The following is a 16,985-nucleotide window of genomic DNA, read 5'->3' as shown; positions in this document are numbered from 1 at the left end:
AGCTAAACAATTCCACAATGAGAACAGAATTGTTCCTCAGTGTCTATTATAAGAAATAATCTTCCCGGATGATAAATTTTCATAATGTTCTGTATGGAAATGAGAGTCAGCTCTGAAGATTTTTCTCTTTCAGACACCAGGCACTTGTGTTCCTTATGATTCTGGATGCTGTTGGCTTTGCAATGAGGTTATGTCAGGCTTGATGTGCATTTCCTGATTTAAATGAAACCTGTCAGGATGCTGCCAGTAAACACAATATCCTCTTTCTGAAGATGGGGAAAAGATAAGAGTTGGGTTTATGGACTTCTAACAATGCATCTAGGGGGATGTTTTAAAGAATCTTCTTACTACTGCGAGTTCCAACTCAGGGTGATCTCATTTCCTCATCCAAATGATTTCTTCAGGGTAAAAGAAAAGACCTGTAAGGGAAGGATTTTTCCAAGGTCTGTTGGAGCCAGCACTACCTTATAATTAAAAGAAATGGATCTTGCCTTCATTCCCCCTGTTGAACAGCAGTCAGTCCAAATTGCCGGCACCCACAGCTTCTCAAGCAGATGTAAATCACTGCAAATTTCTCAGCCTCTGAATGAATTCTACTTTCAGTTTATTATCTTGGTCTCAACCTGTATGCTTGCTCGCTGCTTAAGCTGCTAATAAATCACCTTACATACAGGAATAGCACTGTTAACTGGCCTTATCACCTGCCTGAGCAACATCACTTACATTCTAATCTTGACCTCTTGTAGGTGTGATGCTTCTCAGATCCCTGGAACCAAATTACATTGGCAATCCCCTGTAGTATTAAAGCAAAATTCTATCCCATTTGCTAATAACCTATTTGTCCTTGTTTCAGTATTAAAAATGAAGGATATTCTTTAGGTTTTGAGTTTAATTTTTTTAATATATGCTTTTAGGATGTAGTTACAGCTATAATATAATCAGGAAAATAAGGGAAAAGGTTTAAAAGAATGTAATCTTTTTATAAGTGGCGAGGGAGGTACATGTTTACAGCACTTGACTGTAACTGAAACAGTTCTTTGGGCTTTCCTCCTCCTCTCCCTTCCCCAGGTCTCCTTCCCTCATTCTCCCCAACAGAATCCTCTTCAGTCCTTGCTTGGCATCTCTGGCTCCTGCCACAGCTGGGGCTGAGATGTGAGCTCTCCATGGCTAGAATGTGAATCCTCAACCTGCAGCTGACTCCTTTTTCAGTGTGGAAGAGCCTGGCGATGCTCTGAATACCTCCCTAACAATCTGCATGTGGAATCTCATTCAAATCCACATGCATTTTGAAAATAGAATTAATGATGTGCTAAAAGCAAATGCAGATAAAAATAAGGAAAACTGTTAAGCTGATTGTGTGGTTTGGCAAACCTCTGCTTCTCTGAGAGGAAATTGCCTTAGGCACAATGTGAGTTCTGCTTTTCTGTATGGGGTTGGAGCTGAGAGTAGAGAATACCCATAGACAAGATCAAACACTTCCCTGGTGTTCCCAGCTACCCCTTGGTTACCAGTTCACTTGCTTCTGTGGATGTAATTTATTAAACCCACTGAATATTTGCCATCTAGCTCTTTTAGTGTGAGGTGTCCCTGCCCATGGCAGGGGGTTGGAACTAGATGATCTTAAAGTCCTTTCCAACCCTAACTATTCTATGATTCTATGATTCTATAAATGTGAATGCCATTTTGCACATGCTTTCTGACACTTCTGTTCCTGTAACACTGCCTTTCTACTCTGCATTTCACATGGAATCATAGAATAGTTCATGTTGGAAAACACCTTTAAGGTCATCAGGCTCAGCTGTTAACCTAACACGACCAAGTCCACCACAATATAAGCCAATACATCAATTGCAAAAGGTATTTAAATAAATACCTGTGCATTAAGATCTCATAAAATGAAATCGCTGTGCAACACCAGCAGTTCAGAGATAATGTATCTTATCTGATGGAAGTCTGACACTTAATTATGGTCAGCAATGCTTCCCTGTTAAATGATATGGGATCTGGGGTGAAACATCACCAGTTGTGCCACAGACTTTGATGTTTACTCATAAATACAAGCAGCATTTTGAGGGTTTCTTTTAGGGGCTTTTCACTCCATTTTTGCTTCCGAATTAGCTGGTTTATCCTTCTTGGGACTATAAACTAGGAAACAAGTGAACTCGGTATTAGGGCTTTGCTGACATTCCAAGAATCTCTACATTCTGAGGGAGTTCAGAGTCAGAGGCACATTTGGGTTTTTTACACAAGCAAATCTGTTTTAAAAAGCAGCAGCATTTTGGAGATGCAAAATACATGAGCCCTTGAGTAGCTCCAAATTTCGAGGTAATACAAAGGAAATGGAAAATCCCCAAACTAATCATTAACCTGTGATCAGAATGATTGTTGGTGATTTTAACTGGGGTTGGTGGGTTTCGGAAAGTGAATGACATCTGCTTTACCTCTTGTATGCACAATAGGAAGGAGGAGAGAAAAATGTCTAATATTGAAAGCAAATCACCTTTGTAGAAAGCTCGAAATCGCTGGGGACACTTGGGATGAGTTGCCCCTTTTTTCCATCTGGAAAGCTTTTAATGAAAAAGGAAAAGGACCCGGTGAACTTTTACTGCAAAGGTTAATAACATAAAATACCAAGGAGCATTTTATAGAAGAAGCCAAGCCTGCAGATCTCATTACCTGGGCCTCCTGATCTTGCATTCATGCCCAACAAGAGAAGTGGCAAATACATTTGACACGTTTAAAGGGCTATAGTGGACAGCGTTCACATTTCTGATTCCATTCCCAGTGCACTTTTCTTGTTAATAGAAATATAAAAGACCACCGAGGTCGTCCAGGCTGTCTTCCAGCCCAGGCAAGCTGTTCCCTCACCAGACGCTGACGGTGAAGAGACACGTGTCTGACTGCAATCAATGTCAAGGTGAGGGCAAGATTTCAGTGCCTTTCATCCATTAGCAACTGCTGTAACTCATTGTCTGTTCTGCTTGTATCAATTTTAGGTGAAGATCTTGATTTCTGTTGCAAATCCACAGCTAGAAAATCAGGGGAGAGGTGTGGAGTCATTGGCTGCACTCAGTGTGACAGCATGGCCAAGTCTTCGTCCCATCCTGGAAGGGGACCAGTTTGCAAAGCCTTGAATAGTGAAACCCACCCAGATGACACATCTCTCTGGAACTGGGGATTTCAGGAAGCAGTGGTCCTGGGAGAAAGACAACAGGAATCATGGTGTACTGACAGCAAGCAATGGAAATTGCAAGCTTTGACATGAATTAGATTTGCAAAGGTAGAAACCATGCTCAGCAACATGACAAGCTAATATGAGATGAATGGGTTGAAATATCTCTTTCCTGTTTGAGGTTAACCTTGGGCAAGAATGAATTTGTTGAATTTTAATATGGAAATATGTCCTGGCATGTATTCCAAACACCCTCCAAACAGTGATATTGATCTGACCTTCAATTAATGTGAGAGGCCCCCTGCAAAAATCAGATCTGGGTTTGAATGGCAAATAGCTTTAATATTCTGAGGAGAGTGGATCATTTCCACGTCTCTGTTTGAGACCATAAATCTCCAGGTTTATAGAGGTTTTTTTATTATCATTTTAATGCAGGCTTCTTTCCCTGGAGCAAAGGACCACAAGCGTGATGTATGATTAAAAAATCACCCAGATGTCAGGAGGTACAGACAACAAATAATGTATTTGTACAAAAGGGAGTTATTTGAAATCTATTCCTGCTCTCTGTTGCCACATTTTTCAGGTGCCTGCTGTATTTTGGTAGTGGGCTGGAATGAACGCTCTCCATCTTTGCCCTTTACACAATACGTGGGTATCATTCCCTTTTCACACAACATCCTTTCTAATGGCCAGCCTGTGCCTGCCTTTCTCCTTGATGCAGTATCCCATATCCCACCCTACAATAAGGGATCACGTGGGATTTGCACTCACAACTCATTACTACCAAGACTAATTAGCAAACTGAATGGTCTTGATAGAGCAATGTGGGTTTTAATTAAAAATACCCAAGAAAACACTTTGTTCTTTTGATACTTTTGGCAATACTGAGAATTCAACCAGGAGGTTTCCATACCTCCTGTCCTACCTGTTCTTGAAGTTGTCATATCTTTATATCACCAGAGTCTCAATTCTCAGTTTTATAGGTATAGTAACAGCTGGGATACTTCTGTGGCTGCCCACCTGTATTTTAGGGAATACCTGAGTGGGCATCAATCCACTTTTCTTACAGCTGAGTGATTTTTAATAGCAGTCCTGTTCCATGTGGGCTGTTAGCAAATAACGTTTCTTGGCCATGAAGTCGTACATAGGTTCATTGAAGCTGATACTGAGCAGTTTTCCATAGAACTGTTCATCATCCAGGTGTGAATTTTGCAGGTTTATTCTCTTAACTGATTTCCCATCTGGCCCAGAGAAAATTGTGTCCTTGGAGGACTTCACAGCCTTTAATTAAACCAGGTATGTAAAATACCCAAGCTGGAAGATCAACTTGACCAACTGGACCCCATGATTTGACAATCCATAGAGCAGGTGATGACCGTATGCCCTAAGGACTGTCCTTCTGTTCCCTGGCAGCTTGACCTTCGAAGTATCAGTTCACCTTTTATTTATGTTATTGAATAAGATAGAAGACGGGCTCCAGTCTGCTTAAACTTGCCCATTTGGTGCCACTCAAGTTCCAGATGACAATCCTGTCCACCCACTTCCTGCTGTTGCTTTGTCTTACCTCTATTGTTGGATGCATCTACCTACTCCTCTGCTGAAAGGTAGAGAAGATGGATGAACTGGGTAGAGCTTTGTTTAATTGCAAGGTGAAAAAGCACTAAATAAGTGCTGAGGTCCAGACTTGGAACTATTTTTTTTGTAAGATCTTTTTATTGTACCACAAAATGTCATCAATCCTCTTCTGATTTCTTATATAGGCTTATTGTACATAGCAATAAGTGGCGATGTACGGAGTTTGTCTTCAGATACTGTCACTACTGTGGGCTTTTCCCTACTTCCATTCCAGTTGCTGAGTATTTTCCTTAGTCCTTGGTAAGTACAAGAAGATTTGATTCCCTGACTCTGTGTGATTCCCTGTACAAATGACTGCTGCTCAGGCTTGTGAGGAAGGTTTCCTCGTGCTGCTCTTTCTCTCTTGTAGTCTTGTAAAGAGCATTTTGCATTGCAGGTCGCACACTAAATCAGTTGCTTGGCTCTCACACAGAGTTGCTGAATTAACATGATGTGACCCAGAGATGCAAAGGGATTTCTTTCATTAGCGGTGGCGGGATGCTCGGGAGAACACAAGATGTGTTTCCTAGACAACAGCCAATGTTACCCTGTAAGGAAGAAAGTACAAAGGCTGAAAAGGGAGTTTATGAAGAGTAGGGATCGATTTAGGAAAAAAACCCTGAACAGCAAGATTAAAGTTCTTTTATACAATGTAAACCCCATCAAACAGAGAGATCTGCCTGCAGAGTCTGAGACAGCAGTGGTGGCCTCAGCAATGAAAAGCCCCATAAAACAAAGCCCAGAAATGAGTTTCAAACACAACACATCACCTCCCGAAGTCTGTACGTGCTACAGCCTTAAAGTCACAATCCTTATCTGACTTCTTTTCCCCAAGTAAAGCAATCAAGCATGATAATCCTGATGGAATACACACAGATGGCAGCTTGCACATGATCTTCTTCAGCTGAAGTTTTAGTTCAGATTCTGTGCAGGATAAATAGATGTCAGCTGAAGTATGGTCTCTGCTCTGGATGCTCACAGTAGGAAGATTGATGCAGCCTTTTGGTTAATATTTAAGTGCCATTCCTGGCAGAATTCTGTGCATCAGCTTGAGAAACCAGCTTGTATCCAGCCCTGTGCTTCATTTTCGAAGCTTGGATGCATCATTTTTCTGCTTCAGTAGTTAGGAAAGTATGGCTTAAATTTCCCTCATCTGACCTTTCTTAAATGATTAGAAAGATGATTATTTTTCTGTGCTTACAACTACAGCTACTTGGGCGAACATTGCTCTAGAGAACTGTTTTAGGATCCTAAAGGTGTATGATTTTAGGTTGCAGTTTCACAGCCATGCAAGCTGCCGTCAGAATGGCATGGTCTTTTTTCTGCCCCTTCATCTCTTTAGCCTCTCTTTCCTTTTGTCCAGTCTGTGGTGGTTTTTCATGACCTGATTCATTAACCTGAAAAAGGCAACAGGCCTCTCCTGCTTTGTTCTGACTAGTTAGCTTTCAGATGGGTTAGTGAGTTGAATTGATTTTGGATAGTCCTAGCAACCGTCAGGGATGCCACAAAGCTGAGCAGTGCAGGGGGAGATGAAGGGGGAGCTGCTGCCCCTTTCTCTGGCAGGACACTATTGCATTGCCCTCCTGTTTCACTGAGCTACAGCATCAGGGGAGAGAAGTCAAGTGTTCGCTGGGAAACGGGAGTTCTGTATGTCCAAAATACAGTAGTCTTGGACCAGGGCCCTCGCATCTTATCCTTCATCTGAGGATTTATAACCTTTTACAGTTAATTCTAGTGAATTATGAATTAACGGGGAAAAAAGGAAATGCTACACCATCTTCAGGGTCTGCAAAGAGGAAGGGAACTATGGGCCACTCAGCATCACCTTGATCCATAGGAAGATCATGAAGCAGTTCCTTATGAAAACTCTTACTTGCACATTAAGAACAAATATTGGAACAGCCAGCATGGATCTACCAAGAGGGATCCTTGCTTGACCATCCTGATTGGCTTTGATGATGAAAGGGCAGGGTTTGTGAATGAAAGGAATGTTCACTTTGACTTGAGAAAGGCTTTTGGTATAGGTTTGCATATTGTCTTAGTAGCCAAAATAAGGAGAGAGGAACTGGATGGGGGACTACAAAGTGGGGGGAAAACTGTTTGAAGGGCAGTGGTCCATGATTCAAAGTCTGACCAGCATCTGCTTACTGGATATTTCTCAGGGGTCTGTGTTGCAGCTGATATTTAACATCTTCTATATTGACCTGGATTATAGAATCATAGGATGGTTTGAAAGGGACCTTTAAAGGTCACCTACCTCAACCCTTCCTCTAGAGCAGGTTGCTCCAAGCCCTGTCCAACCTGGCCTTGAACACTGCCAGGGATGGTGCAGCCACAGCTTCTCTGGGCAACCTGTGCACCTCAGCACCCTCAGCTGGATGATGGACCATAATGCACCCTTCAGCAAACTTCCCAATGATGTCAAATGCACGGTAATGTGTTCACTTGCTCCCAGAAACCCAAAAAGGGCAAATCTGAAAGCAGACATCAGAACAACCAGTAAATTCTGTGTTTTAACCATGAAACTGTTTCTCTGTGTCTCTCTTTTCCACACCAGCATCTGGTAGACAATTGTTAAGCCTCTGCTGCTGCTGCTGCAAAACTTTATGTAACCAGTTCTGCTTTCAGTTCTGTTTATTAAAAAAGGAGAGTTATTGGCAAAGTAGTAGTAAACACCTCTGGCTTTATTGCTTGCTTTTAGTTAATATCCTTTTCTCTCTGCAAAGTATTCAGTAGGCAAATATCACTCTGAGGCTCACAGTGTGCAAAATGTTGGTAAAGTTTGCTGGAACAAGAGGTTATCTAAATGTGGAGCCCTGGGACACTGCAGTTTATTGAGCTGCTTTGCTGAGTGGGTTTCCCTCTCCCCTGCCTGCCAGTGGCTGTCACACTTACACAAACCTGGCATAACTAATGAGGCAAAGTCCTACTCCTTCCATTAAAGAGTGTTCTTGTGCTGAAACTTTACAGCCTCCTCAAAGCAAGCTTTGACTGTAGCCTGAGGAAAGGCAACAAAATCCAACATAGACTGTGTAGGCAATGAGGATTTATTTTCTCTTTTATGGAACTAGACTGACAACTTGCTAACAGATACAAGCAATATTACTGTGAGGAATTAGCAGATTTCTTTGTGAGAAAAGCTTTCTCCCCTGTTTTATCAGTGACCTGTATCCATGCAAGGGAATTCTGTTATAGAGCTAAGCACATATTAGTGTTAAGCTAATAATATAATAAGCACATATATATAATATAATAAGCACATATTAGTTACATCTCAGTAACGCTTTCCTCATTATTTCATTATCAGAGCAATGCAATCCTGGGATTTCCTTCTACCTCCTTCCATGGTGACTCAATGTATTTTATCCTGGCAAAGCATCATGGCACAGGTAGCGCAAGGCAGTGAGGCACTGCTGCTGTTAGCTCCTGTGCCCAGAGAAAAGCAGTGTCAAGAGCAGCGGGTGAGTTTGTATGTAAGTTGTGAAGCATTTAAAAATGAGCACTAATTCAAATGGTATCCCACGCAGAACGGGAAGTACACAACAGGACCTTTAAAGGCAGTTCTGGGTACTAGAGAGTTATTGACATTCTCTGAGGTGCAGGAAACAAGAGGCTTTACCAAAAGCTGTGCAGGAGTTCATTGTCAGCATCCTGGTCTCCTGGGCTGGCATCACAAATACAGAGGCATTTGTCCTTATATTCTGTTGCTGAAATCTCAGGGCTTAAAGAAAAACAAACCCCCAGAGCTCTCTAGACTGAGCGCCTGAATGTTTTCTGTTGACTTCACTGTCCAGGACATTCACTCTGAAAGCAATTATTAGAAGCTAAAATTAGACTGTTGTCATATTCAAAGCTCTTGGATTTGTCTTGGCCACTAAAGCTGAAATTAGGGAGTTGTTGGCAGCAACCTTTCATACTTACAGAGGTATTCTGTGAGAGTCTACTCGATTATAGACCATCTATCAGTCATAATGGCATCCTGGTTCTATCAGTTACTATGTTTAGTTAGACGGAACTTCAGCTGTGGTTGTGTTATTGTTGCCGTATTGGTAAAAGAAAGATCTCAGGTACAAAATCAGCAGGATTGCAACTCAGTTTGCTGTGCAAAACTTACAAGGTGAGCTCTCACTCAGTCTACTTTAAGTAGAGCTGTTCCCTGTTTCAAGGATCATTGCATGGCAGAGCAGAAGGGATGAGATGCGTCCACACGTCCTTCATGTTACTGCTTCGTGAAGCAGTAATGTTTACTGGCCACCCATAGATACCAATGTTACTGACCCTGTGATGAAAAGGGGTGGCCTTGGATGCAGCCTGGAGGGAACCTTCTTGGTTAGGCATGAGGAGAGACCTTTGCATCCTGTGCTGCCACTGTTAGATATTTCTTCCTGGCCAGAATGATGTCTCCAGGGAAGAATCTCTTTCATGCACTGCCATGGCAGAGCGTTTAATGGAAGGGAGTAGTGGATTGTGTTCCCAGAGCCTCCTGCTTTGGCAATGCAGATACAGCTTCAAACCTGGGAGCACTGTAATACAAAGATTTCTGATGTTTGGCAGGAGAAAGGATGCTAATTTGTACTGCGGTGCCAGCCGAGCTGTGCCGCTTCCTGAGGAGAACATTGGGTCTCCTACGGACATGATCCTTTGTCAGAAGATGCTGGAAAAGGCTGTATTACCAGCTGTTACAACAGTGGTAGCTGAGGTGAAAAAGCCTTTTCTGTCTTGACAATAAGGTGGGAATTGTCTAGCAGTATAGATCTACAAAGAGGGGAATTAGGGGAGTTTGGGAAGCTGAGTGTGACTGTAGGAGGGGAGGGGAGGACTGTCACCAACCTGAGTTCAATATGGATTTAAATGAAGCATTTCAAGCCACGCTGGCACTGACAATGGCAATGACAATGACATTTCTAGTGCTGGAAACTGCACTGTAACAGAAATGACTTTTTCTTTTCTCTTTGTTTCCTTTGCAAGAGCTTTAAGGCACTTGAATATCCGTACACTGGTGATCCTGGAGGCAGAAGGTTTGTATTTAGATCAAGATCTGCTCAGACCAGGTACAGGGGTTTAAACAGCCACAGGTTAGTTGGGGAGGAAGGGATGGGTAGAGATCAGACTATTTAGACCCTGTATTTTTCTTAGGGGTGTGTGTAGTATAATAATTCCATTCTAAATGTAAGTAAGTGGATAGCAGTTTGAATTTGTATCGAAAGGGGATACATGCAGGATGTTGTAGATACTGTGATAAGACATCTAATGTAACATAAATATATTTTATAAGCCATATGCTGAATTTCAGTGACTGAAAGGGAACCACTTGTTTCCAGTTGCTTATTTCACAGTCAAAGAAGACAGAGAAGTAAGTTCCAACTACTTCTTTTAAGCTAAGGTTCATTTACAAACAGTCTTCACCTCTCTAAATCCAACAAGCAGCCTTTAAGGAGATTATAAGTGGTTTGATATAAATTAGCCTCTTGCTTGCAAAATACATCTGCTGCTTCAATAAGCTTTCTGATAGTTACACTAAGACCCACTAGAACACCCCAGAGACCACAAAAGACTTCTGCATTAGAAAGCATAAAGGTGTCTGCTGCTGCTTTTAGTTTTCCTCCTAATATAGCTTAGCAATAACATAGAGCTTTTCATCGTCATTAACTAATACAGATGTTAATTAATTAATCCTGCTTGCTATTAAATTGCTAGTCTACTAAAATTTATCCTTTCTATTCCCTGAAGGTCTTTGATTATATCAGTGAGGTCTCCTGTTCCTCTCCTCTTTTCCTCAGCATGTTTAACCTTCTTTTGCTTATCATTTAGGGTCTTTAGGGCTTTTTAGCTCCATTATCCTCTCTTGAACCTTCTGTTGTCCATTTGTCTTTTCTTTGCCTAACCAGAACTGTGTGGTTGCCCCAGGTTCTATTGTGATTAAGTGTAAAATATCAGGAAAAACTGAATCCAGGTTAGCTCTACCAGAAGCCAGATTCAAGAGCCATGCTCAGGAATTGAGACCTGACTTCCTGGCCCATAGCAAGATGCAGTGCTACCTGCAATGGCTTTGACTGTCGGTTTTAAAGGAGATTTGTCGCTGTGTGCTGATGAGGCATTTACCAGTACATTGTGTCAGTTTATGTGCATGTGCTTCGGAGGGAAAAAGAGTAGAAATTTGTAAAGAATGGAAAAAAGATCCCCACAATGATTCGGAGTCTCAAAATTGTGCTCAATAATGAGAAAGTGAAGAACTACTTCAAGATAAGGGAACTTAGAGCAAACCTGCAGAACCTCCAGAGAGAGGATTGCAGGCAGCGCTGAAATTAAACCAAGGTGCAACAGAAAACAGTTGGAAAACTGAAGACAGACGAATTCAAGGTACATTGAAGATTCACTGAGAGTAATTAACCATCAGAACAATTAACCTGTGGACAGAGTGAATTGGTTGAAGTATTTCAATTGAGACTGAGTATTTTTCCTAGATACGTGGTTGTCCAGCCAGAAGTTACTGGGTGAGATTCTTTGCTGCTGCATTCTGTCTGAAGTCAGCCTAGTTCATCACAGTCTCTTTAAGCCTTGAAATTTAAGACCTTGTATGCTCAAAATTGAATTTCTATTAATTTTTTTCCTTCTAAGTGTTTTGGGAGGGGAATCTGGCTTATTCCCGATTCAACATCACCTCTCTTGGGATTCTTGCCCACTCACATTCCCAAGTGTTTTCCAGGGAACAGTGCAGAATATACCTTATCATTCAAACCCCTTTACTCCCTTGGTGTCCTGTACCATTAGATCTCTTCTAATTTATTCCCATTCTTTCCTATTTCTCTTCCACCATAACACTGCATTGACTGAGGTTTGGTGGTTGTGGTCACTCCCCTATTCATGTTTAACCCCCAGCTGGTTATTCTGTCCAGGGTTGTTTCTGCAGGCCGTGTAATTATACCCATGGATTCATTCCCTGTAACATCTTTACTGTTATTGCTGCTGCTTCAGTGAGGCAGCACGAGCTGTGTCAGGCAGGCTCGCTGTGGGTAAATCCGTGCTGACTGTCTGCAATTTAAGTATCATTTGCTCAATGTTCCATGCCAGGTCCTTTCTGCTGTTCTTATTATTCAAATCATGCTTGTAGAGCCTTCTAGCTCTATGTTTTCTTGATATCCATAATAAATGTAACAGACTCCATCCTGCTACTTCTGCCTGTTCTGGCCATCCCGAGGAACCTGTTTCTGCTGTTAAAGCTGTATAGCAGCATTTGGCTGATTTCTGCAGAGTCAGAGACTTGAATTGTCATTTCTTTGCCTCTCTTCCCCCTTTGTGTTGTGTACAGTCCCTCCTCACTCTCTCCATGAAAACTTTGCAGGGTAATGAGGCTTTATGTCTCTTATCACAACTTTCTTCCATTTCTACCACTTTTATTACCCATTTCTCAAGCTTTTTTTTTCCTCCATTAACAAGCTTCTCTCCTCTGCCTGTTGCTCCTTGCCTGTACACCCACCACAGGCATTTGTCCCCCACCTTTACTGTCCAAATCCCCTCATTTCTCATGGCTCCTGCTGAGAGTGGGTATCTCTGGTGAGCAGTGAGTCAATGCATACCTCAATGTGATGTGTTTCAGCTCCTTCATTTCACCCAGGATTTACAGAGTTGAAAGCTGTCGATATCCTTGCTATAAAAAGGTATTTTAGTGCTGCCTGTAAAAACAAACCATACCATACCCACCCAGAGATGATGCTTTTGCACTGAGTGATTGCTTTTCTCTCTCTCTCATGCCTGTGTTGCAAGTATAACTTCTCTTCAAGGATGAGATATCAGAGCCTTTTTCTAATGCATTGATGACCCATTTTTATCTTGTATCGTGCTGTTCAAAGACAAAAGAAGGTGAGACCATCTGAGGCAGCTTTCATGATTAATTGGTCTCTGCTACCTGTCCCAGAATGCAGATTGAAACTGGAACACAAAGGCTCCCAAAGCTAAATTCACAGAAAGCAGCTGGAGGTTTTTCTACTAAGGAGCAGGAACACACACCTGCCACTTAATATGGGAATGAGCTTTAAAAGACTGGGTTGTTTCAACCAAATCAAAGCAACAGCAGCTTTAGATACAGTCATTTAAACCTATTTACATCCTCTTTCCTGTTGTCTATCACAGCCATAGAGAGGCACTTTAAGAATGATGCATTCCTGTGCATCCTGTATGTGTTTCAGTTCAGAACCACAGGCAGTAGCTAATTTCCATTCTTTTGCCTGTACAAGATCATCTCTGATAAACTGCTCATTTGGCACATTAATAATAACAGGGAATCAAGCACTTGGACCCTTGTGGTACGTGAGCACCTCACTGTTGTGTGTGAATTTGCTTTCCAGTACTTAGTGAGAAAAGTGATGTCCCCTTTACATAAATATGGAGTAGAAGCATACAGACATGCAAATGCTTCTGTCGGTGTAGTAAGCAGCATTGCAATGAGGAAGCCTCCTCACAGAAATCAAGCATTCGGATGAGCATTTGAAGAAATCAGAGTAGAACAACTACACTTTGAGCCCAGGGGCAGAGAAATGCTTTGAACAGATGGGCAGGGGATCTCCAGAGCCCCATGGCAGCACTTAAAGCTCTGCAGTTGAATGGAAGGAGATCTCACTACTTCAGGGGAGAAGGGACAACAGGAGATGCAGCCACAGCCAGGGAATAATTAACTGGGCCCTCTGAAATCTTTAAACACATGGTTAGTAATTTGATTGCAAAATACTTTGGAATGACTTAATCTGCTCTAAAAGAGAGGCTGTTTGTTCATCCTTGTTTCTGTGTGTGTTTTGGGCAAGAGTGGGGAAGGTAAGGATCCTGTTGGCGCTTTTAAGATGTTTAAGACACTTTCACTGTAGTTTTTGCTCACTTCAGAAGCCTAAAAGCACTTAACTTGTGGTCAAGCTCTGCAGGTGTCACAAACTCAGCAGAGGGAGTTGTTTGCAGCAGATTCGTTCTGTGTTGTAGGAAATAACCGCATTAGACTTTCTCTCAAAGCTTGTGACTTTATCCTACTTCTGTTGCTCTGATGCCTGGGGGCAATCTCAACTTTAAGTCCCAATCATTTCTGGCTATCAAAAATGCTGGCTTCATGTTCTTCTGAAGCTGCGATTTGTATGAGGGAGCTGTGCCTACCTGAGCAGGCTTTCACTTTGGGTCAGATTGCCCAACTTTGCTCAGTTCCTGCCCAGTGACAAGGGGTGTCTCAACCCTGTCTCTGTTCAAGTGTCACAGCGCAGTGAAGGAACTGATATCCATATACAACTGTGGGCTGTGAAAGTGGAGAAACTTAATTATTTAACATTGTAAAGGATCTCACCTGGCAGGAAAGCCTTTTCCTGTTTATGTTCAAATGGATGCAACATACAGTAAAGCTTAAGGGCTTTCCTAACTACGGACACCTCCAGATAATTCTATTCATGGGCAGATGAGTATTTCCATGCAGTGCCCAGGCACCTGATATCAATGGCAATATCATTATATCTGCTTCTGTAAGTACCTTTTGAGGAAGCCCAGGCAAAGATCAGCCAGATGACAGCTTGTTTCTGTTTAGCAGCTGTCACAGGTAGACTCGAGTACCTGTATTAGCTGTCACTCCTTGGACAGGCAGCAAATTTGTTTTCAAGGAAGCACAGAGGTTTTTTGTTATTCTGTCGGAGCACCATGAGAACGGTCATTGTTCTGAACACAAAATGTGGCATCTTGCATTCACCTTAATGCCCAAGCAGTGTTCTGAAGGGAGGAAGGCTCCCACAGCTGCGTGCTCGGCTCATGGCAGCCTGGAAGGGAGGTATTTAGTCATGGGGGAAGATGAGCTTTATAAAGATTGTATGTATGATATATATAAAAACTATATATATGGCCTTTAAGTAGCTGCAGGTTGTTGGAAACTCCTGTGTTATACAGCAGGCAGACACTTGAAATAGTGAAACGGCTCTAGCCTAATTTAGAATTATAACAGTGAGACAGAGCGGAAACTACAGTGAACACTGTCATGAGCAGAGATAATACATAATGATGTGCTTGTACATGGGCTTTGGCTGTTGTCAGACCCTGAGGAAATCCAATCTGTTCCAGCCATTCTAGAGACTTCTGTGCCAGTGCACGTAAATCTGCTTTCCCTTTAGTGCTGATGGTTGATGTGTAGCACTCTTGGGTTCTACAAATATCAAGGGTGCAACAAATATTTCACATATTTTATTACAGAGTGAATCCAACCCAAACTCTGTGTTCTGCCACAGCACTACAGCCCAGCTGGTATTAGCAGCCATGGGTATTGCAATCAAGGATAGCACGTAGCTCCTTATTTCTGGGTTACCATCAAATGATCTATGATGCCCTGCAATCTAGTGGCAGACAATCTGGGACAACAAGGCACATAACATCATTTTGATATTTTGAGAAATGGGGACAAAAGAATTAGAACAGTCTTGTTGGCTGCCTTAAAAATTGCTTCAGGTAAAAATGCACTTGATGGACATCTTTAACTGTAAATGCAGCTATTAAATAAATGAATTGAAAAAAGGTATTTAGAGCCTTCTAGCAATGAAACCATATGATTGCATTTCCTTCAGCAGTGTCATTTACTGCAGAGACAATGTTGATGAAATATAGGTAAGATTTTAAATTGTATGTAGTAATAACAGGGATTTAGTTTGAATGGTAACACCTATCCCAGCTTTCTAACATGAATTTAACTATAAAACTTGAAATCACTGTTGCTGAGCTCAATATGTCTGTGAAACTGTATGAACAATACAATTCAGCTTGACTTGATAAATGTCTTATTGTCTGTGCATTGAATTTTGAATTATAGAAACAATCAATACTCTTTGGGAGTATTTAATCCACTTTTCTGTTATTCACTTTCACCAAAGGTGAAACCTAAGCAGCACACAAACAGAATATTCCATGAAGACCTAAGTTCTCTTTAAAGTACCATTTGAAAAAGATACCATTGCTTAAAAGTAAGCAGAAAACTGGATTCAAAGAACTGAAAACACATTAAAATAACAATTGTACTGTAATTACTTCAGAGGAGTGGACCAAGCATCCTCTGCCTGGGCAAGTTCATGAAACAGTGTCCCTAAATTCAAGCTTACACTGGTATAGATTCAAATGGTGTTTACCTTGTTGATATAAAGGTTAAAGTAAGTGGTTGCTTCATGTTGTCTGATTGATTAAGACAAGTCCCACATGGAAACCAAACCTCCTTTGTTTATTCCTAGGCTGTAGCATGAGTTTGGTGCTCAATTTAGTAAATGAATGGTATGGACACTGCCTACTGTGGAATGTGGAGTGTTCTCTGTTGATGATGAAGAAAATCTCTTGAGATGCAGATTACGACCAAGATGAGTCTTTATAACTCAAAGTGAAATAACCTCAGTGATGAAGGAGGACAGATGTGTGTATCATTCTCCTCAGGCTAGTAACACTGACTTTAAAGATCATATCTGGTATGAACCAGACTCTTCTAGAGCCTAAATGGACGTGTTGCCTGTACAAAATGCATGCCATAGCAAATAAAAATGCAATTATACTGCATTTGCCTTTCTTGCCATGAACAATTGCACCCTTTCTACCCTGGGATTTTGTGCAGACACATAAAAACTCAATTCATCTGCCTTTTGCTATGGGATCAAGATAAAAATGACCTACTTTACTGCTGCCTTAATTTCTGAGGCTCGGTGTTGACCATCCCCATAAATTCCCTCAATTAAAAGCTAGATCTGCCATTTGGGATAAAATAGGTTTTCAAGAAACCTAAATCTCTCCTGTTTCAGTTTGAACCCATTACTGTTGGATTTTCAGAATGCTTTTCAGCTTGTTATCTACAGCATGAGTTTTAATGTCAACCACAAGTCATCTTTAAAATCTGACTTTAGACAGACCCTTAACAGCATGCAAGCAAGAAACTTCATTGGCTTTAACAGGGCAATATACGGTTGATGTAGCTCCCTACTGATGCGGAGATATTTGCCTGTTCACAGATTGAAGCAGGGAAATAGTACAGAAGTTGAATAGTGAGAAGCCAATGAATGCATCAGGTCATTAAATACCTTGGGTGTGCCACAGTGGCCTCAGCAGGGTTTCCTCACAGTTTATGAATATCTTGGGTTTTGCAGTTCAAGACACCCTCTAACACTATGTGTGTGCTTAGTGTTACCTTGTTCTCTCCTCCACAGGTGTGCATCATGCT

Source organism: Psittacula echo (assembly GCF_963264785.1).
Source record: "Psittacula echo genome assembly, chromosome: 5".
Classification (NCBI taxonomy): Eukaryota; Metazoa; Chordata; class Aves; order Psittaciformes; family Psittacidae; genus Psittacula; species Psittacula echo.
This window is presented reverse-complemented; position numbering follows the sequence as displayed.